Genomic DNA, 6,629 nt, shown 5'->3' on the forward strand with positions numbered 1-6,629 from the left:
GCAAATCAACAAGCCTGACTTTATTGAATAAGACTAGATTCTGGTTTGATCCTAACCTTTTGGGGGTGTTTTAAGGTTGAAAGAAGACAATGACTATAGATGAGCTGCATACAATGTGGATAAGAATTTGTTTCTTCTATTTAGTTGGCAGTGAATTTGTTGGCAATTCCTTTGCTCCACAATGTATAATTAAGAAAATCATAATTGTAGAATTAGAAGCATATGGCTTTAAAGGGAGGGTTTAAAAATTAACGGAAAGCCATAGCATCCTATGTGTCAGATTAATGATTATATGGAAGTGTCTTTTTCAAAGCAGAGTTTTAGTCAATAATATTCACTGGGTGGGTTTCTCAGGCGCATCTGTTTGGCTAGGAGAGAGGATGCTACACTAAGTGGGTCTTTGATCCAGTAGAGGTTTTCTCATGTTACTGTACAGATTTCAGGAAGGAATGTGGCTGGCTTTGAATTCAGCATAGGGAAAAGCATGATACGCTTTTATCTGAACAGTGCTAGGAATGGCTACAATTTTATTTTGAATTGCTGATGCACTCTGGCCACTGAATGCCAGATCACGCTCATGAGTCAAATCACAGAGCATAATTAACTGGACAGAATCTTTGGCTGCCAGCCGTTGATGTGAATGAGGAGATTCTGTAATACACTGAAAGGAAACTAGTAAATATTGACAGGAAGTGACTAAGGGATTCACTGAGACAATAAAGAAATAATTTGTCCAAGGTTTGAAAAGCTGATAGTGAAGGCTAACCTTAAACAGTTTGCTTTTTTTTTTAAAACAAACCTGTCCCATTATATCAGATGAGGCACTAACTTTGTTCATCCCTAGGATGCCCTGGGACTTGATAATCTGACAGACACATATGAGCTTTCAGGAAGATGTTTTGGCATTCCACTGTGAAATTACCAGGTGGGCAGAATGCTGATGATGCAAGAAGTCATTCAAGGAGGCAGCAGAACTGCACATGATCCTACAGGTTCTGATTTACTCTGACATAATTAGGCAGCATCCACACTAACTTGTTCTGCTCATCAAGAAAAACACAAAAGTTAGATATGTTTCTAAATTATCTTTACAGAAACCTTCATTTGCCAGAGTAGTCTGTACGATTGTGGCTAGAGCAAGAATGAGCTCTGTGCCATAACCAAGATGGGTCAGGAAGGCAGCTTCTCCTTTTACTTGACCAACTAAGATAGTTTTAAGGATGATATGGGAAAACTTTGAAGAGGTGCATATTTTATCAATGGCCAGGACAGCCTCTCTCTCCTGTATTCTAAAGTGAGTGGTGTAAATTATGCAATAAAAACAGCTACATTTATGCAAAGAACAAAGCTGGGAAAATCCCTAGTTTTGGAAAAATACAGATGGAATTAAGAAAAAAAAAGCCTGGAGGGGGGTAAGGTGTTTCCTTAAAACTAATCTAATTAGATGTTAGCTATATATTATAGGAGATCAAATAGAATGGTGTTGCATGTAATAGGACTGTTCAACACAGCAATATTTTGTTGCATGTCCCAACTATGCTTTATAAGGTTCCAACATAGAAGTGGGCAATGTGAAGCTCTCCACCCCAAAATCTTTATGACCCTTAGAGATACTTCTGTTGATTGTTCATTTCTGCCTATAAACATGGCTTAAAGTCAGAAGGATCTGCATTCAGCTGACCCTCCATCTTTTATGTATTATATAAAAGTACAACATACTAAGGCTTGTTGGGGTTTAATGTACTTTGTGAACTCAACTTCTGCCATTTGTAAACTATGGCTTATCATTTAGCATGATTTATACTGTAGTCAAATTTATTTAGTAAACCATGTTTAATGTATTGTGCAAAAACAGCTTTAGAATATTTTATGAGTGTGTGCCTCACCCATTTTAATCAAATATCATCAGTTTATATTTATTATTCATTCTAGAAGTGTTTTTTCAACGTTCATTATGGGAAATTCCAAAGTGGAAAGTACGTAAGTAAACATATAAGTCAATAGATCAAGTATCAGTAACAATGAGGCTGAAAATAGCAAAACCAAACTATTATAGGAAAGAACAGAATTTAAAATGCTGAGGCAGATCTTGACTTGTCACCCCCAAAATTTTAGTATTAGATCTACTTTAGCATTAGTGGAACACCAAAGAAAAGGTTTTTTCCTTTGATATGCTTAATTTTAGACCTGTGGCTAATGCTACTTGAAAGGGGATTCATTCTAAAGAATCTGTTTTCAGAAGGAAGGTACAGGCCAAAGAATTACTTGAAGTTTCTAATAATGAGCAACAGCACCTTGAACTGGGCTGGCAGCCAAAGTAATTCATGTAAGATCAGTGCAATGTGATTTGATCTAATAAACACAGTTAGAAATCAACTGCCCAATTTTTACACTAGTTGAAATTTCTGAATCACTTACAAGAATAGCTCCATGTGGACCCTATTACAATATTCCAACCAGCAGTTTACCAGCTCCTGAATCTCTACAGTGAAAAATCAGTTTCAGAAACCATGGTGTAAATAAATGCTAGCTAGTTCTTTTCTATCTCTGGCAACAGAAGCAGCCGCTTCAGCAAGTGTACATATCCATATACACAAATTGTGTTTTTAATTGTTAATTTAAAATATCAGGACAAAATAGGTCACTTAAACACACACAAACACAAGCTGTATTTTATTAAAGTTACAGAAATATTCACATGAATATGCATATTCATTCTCCTTCTCCAATTTGATGCCCTCCAGATAAATTATAGGGCACCAGACTGGGGAAGCTTAGTCTGCTGGGAATCATGAGAAGCTAACTAAAGTCAAGCAAGAAAGAAACCTATAGAGGTCTACTTCTGTGGTTCTCCAGGACTGTCATCGGCATTCTCTCTGGATATAACTTTTTCCTTTTTATGCTTTTAAGTTTTTTCTGTTACACATTTGACTATCCTTGCAAGAACATGCTACACTTTCCAGGTTCAGAACTCTAAAAATGAGTAAATGTAACAAACACCACAATATAAGAAGCAGAAGTCAAGAGGCAAGATGGAGAATCTCACTTGTCACTAGATCAGTATCATTTGCTACTGCAGCTACATTTTTCCCTTTATTTAATAAAACAGGTAAATTTGCAACAATAACAAAAATATATGTATAAAGAGGCTTCTCATATACACATATATTATGAAATGTTATACTACAGTTTCAATAAAGTTTCATCTACAAGCAGCCTATCAGTAAGTCACAAGTTACATCAGGTCTTCAATTCATTATTGGAGCACACATTTATCTCACTTGAAGAGTAATTTCTTAGCAGATAATCTATTTTTATTCTACACAGTGATCAATTTCTATGCAACAATGAAGTTCAAAAGAATATGGACTTTGAAAAATATTAAACCTGCATTTGCAGTATATACCTGAAGGTGAAAGTTTGACCGCATATTCTAAATCTTTATTTGATTTCATGTCTGTCACTTCCATTGTCTTTAAAGAGTCAGTATTGTGTAGCGGGTAAGATACCAGGCTAGAAACTGGGAGTCCATGGGTTCTAGCCCCGTCTTAGGCACAAGTGGGTGATCTTGGGCTAGTCACTTTCCCTCAGCCCTAGGTAATGGCAAATCATTTCCAAAATCCTATCGAGAAAACTGCAGGGACATTTCCATGCAGTCACCAAGAGTCAACACTGACTTGGAGACAAAGACACACTTCCATTGTCCTTGGTCGCTTGTACTTCTCTTGGTCTGTTTTTTGTTTGTTTATTCTTTTCCTATTTTCTTGTTATTTTTCTCAGTTGGGAAATCTACATTATAGATTCAGTATTCTTACCTACTTACAGCTTTTTTCAATCTCCTCTTTCATATGCCATGTTCCCTTTTCACTAGCTCAGAATCAAAGTAGCCATAGATTTTCCTGCCTGACATCTAAGACTTTATCCCTACCAAATTCCTTTGTACAAATGTTCCTGTTTGAGCCATACAAAAAATGCCTGTTTGGAGTCGGGATACAATATAATTGGCATTATTCTTATAGCATGTATTTAGTTTTCCCACTTGTGTCACCTTAGAACAGGGGTCTTCAAACTTGGCCTTTTTATGACTTGTGGACTTCAACTTCCAGAATTCCTCAGCCAGGCATGCTGGCTGAGGAATTCTGGGAGTTGAAGTCCACAAGTCATAAAAGGGCCAACTTTGAAGAGCCCTGCCTTAGAATTACAATTGGGTGACAATTTTGGAGGTCTCTACTTGACTGCTTCCAAATCTTTCTGACATGTGACCTTGAGACTACAAGTTGAGCACATTTGGCTTAATACATTATAATGTATTTAGCTTCCATAAAATCTCTAATAGCTTTTACAGTACACTGCTAACTGCTATTTTTCACCTAGTCATACAAATCATCAGTTAATTGATGTTCAGATTTCGTTCAAGCCAGGCAGAAACTATTATTCAAGAAAGTATGCCCTCTCCAAATGCTATTTAAACAAACCTTTGGTTAGAATGAGTGGTAGACCCCACTCAGTGGGATGACCCAATTTAATTGATAGTTGTTTTTTTTCCTTTTTTCTTTGTGAATTATATATTCTGTGGGATTCATTTATTCATTCACTGTTGCATCCTGTAAAACCACCTAGGATTCTACTGATTAGAGCAACCTATTAATAAATAAAATAAAATTAATAAATAATACATCCAGGAAACAAAACATGATATCCTGGCAAACAATCGTTGCCTCAGGTAGAAGAGAAATTAGTGGATCAAATTGATTTAGTGTGATTAATAAGTGAGTGGGGATTTGAACTTGCATCTACCAGTCCTAATCTATAGCTCTTAATCACTAAACTGCAGTCACATAGATTCCTAATTAGGGAATGGCAGTTCATTGTTACAATGGCTAAGAAAATAGCCTGAGACCTATGTGTCAATTTCAAAATGGAAAATGTCTTCACTGGTCTTGGTTCATACAGGAGGAGCTATATTTACCAAGATTCTGGACTCTTGGCTGTTTAAGTATTTAAAGTGTTAGCATCAGTACTTTGAATTGAATTGATCCTCAATTCTGTATCAGTGTGATATATGTTATAAAATTAGGGAAGGATGCTCCAAACAGTCTACTATGCAGTTTCCAATAACTTTCTGAAGGAAGTTCCTTGTAGAGATTATGGATGATGGTTTACAATAGGAACTCTTTTATGATAATAAAATATATCATAAATCCTATTCTGCATTGTAACTCCCACCCTTAAGTCTGAAAACAGCTTGTTATATGACTTGTGATGCCAATGAGGTAGCTGCTCCTTGGAGCAAGTTCTGTTTTGCTTGTGGTGGAGTAGGTTCTATTGTGCTTCTAGATTTTTCCTTATGCATCTCTAGATAGTACATTTCAAACTGTAGTTTTTAAAAAATGTGGCTTGGCAGGATATGGAAACTTATCCATTGTATAGCCTCTGGCATTGCAAGTTTCTTGTCTTTTTTTAAAGCTCTTTTTGGGCCATTGGCAGTGCAGGATCAGAATCCTAAGTTATGCAACAATATATACAAAGGACTCTAATTACAAGAAAAGTCATAGCAGGATTAAGATGCTCAGGCATCCATGGAGACAACAGGTCTCTCTCTCTTTGCATGGTGATTGGTCTAATCTGCATCAAGTTAAGGCGGGTTATAACATGCCATCATGAGCTCCTGCCCACTTTGAGGGTGTAGAAATGAAGAATTCTCATTCCATTGAAGAAATATGAAGAATTCATTCACAAATTGGAAAATTTCAAAAGGTAATTTGTATCTACTGTAACTGCAAGGTTTGATAAGGTGGGAGGAAGGTTGAACGATGTTGTACTTAGTGATGCAATATCAGGAGCTGCCCAACTCAGAATGAAAAACTTGCTGTCTTTTTTATTTATCTAAACATTTGTATAAGCTCCTTTAATCACCAAGGCAGCTCTAGGTGACATACAACTAGATGAGGATTATCTATAGCTACATTTTCTCCTCACTACAATCATTTTCTGAAGTGTGACATGAAGCCTAAGGCTAAGGGTGTTCTTCATTTCCCATCAAAATATAGGCCCCATTTTCCTACAGGCAGGTGGGCATTTTTTCACACCTTCCCTGCAGGAAATGTGATATGAACTTTACTTCTATGAAGTCACCATACTGTCTCAGCAACCAGAATCTATTAAACTTCTGGAAAAGCAAATTCTTAAAAGTACCTAATTTTTTATTTTGACAAATATCAAATTAAAAGTAACTTGTAAGAATATGGTAACTAGAATTTTTCATTTGTCTCATGCGATGTACTTGCATGTATGTAAATGCATCTGATTTCATAAAAGTACATATAATTGAGATAGTTTAGACATGGGTATACTCTTGCTTAATAAGTCAAGAGCACCCTCTTGTGTATTTCTATAGTAATATAAAGATATCCTCAGCTTTGTCAAGAGTATACATACATACGTTCATGATTTTACATTACATCATATTTCGATAGGATGTATATTCTGAAAGTCCCATAGGCCATTCCTTGGCATCTACTTTATACCACTCCAAATATTTCTCCATACAGCTCAGGAAAATATAACAGCAGCAATTTTCTACTTTTGTTATTCTTAGGCAGAGAAAATGTTTTGACCCTGTCAGCAAT

Source organism: Crotalus tigris, unplaced genomic scaffold (genome assembly GCF_016545835.1).
Source record: "Crotalus tigris isolate CLP2741 ecotype Arizona unplaced genomic scaffold, ASM1654583v1 scf7180000018436.2726382, whole genome shotgun sequence".
NCBI lineage: Eukaryota > Metazoa > Chordata > Lepidosauria > Squamata > Viperidae > Crotalus > Crotalus tigris.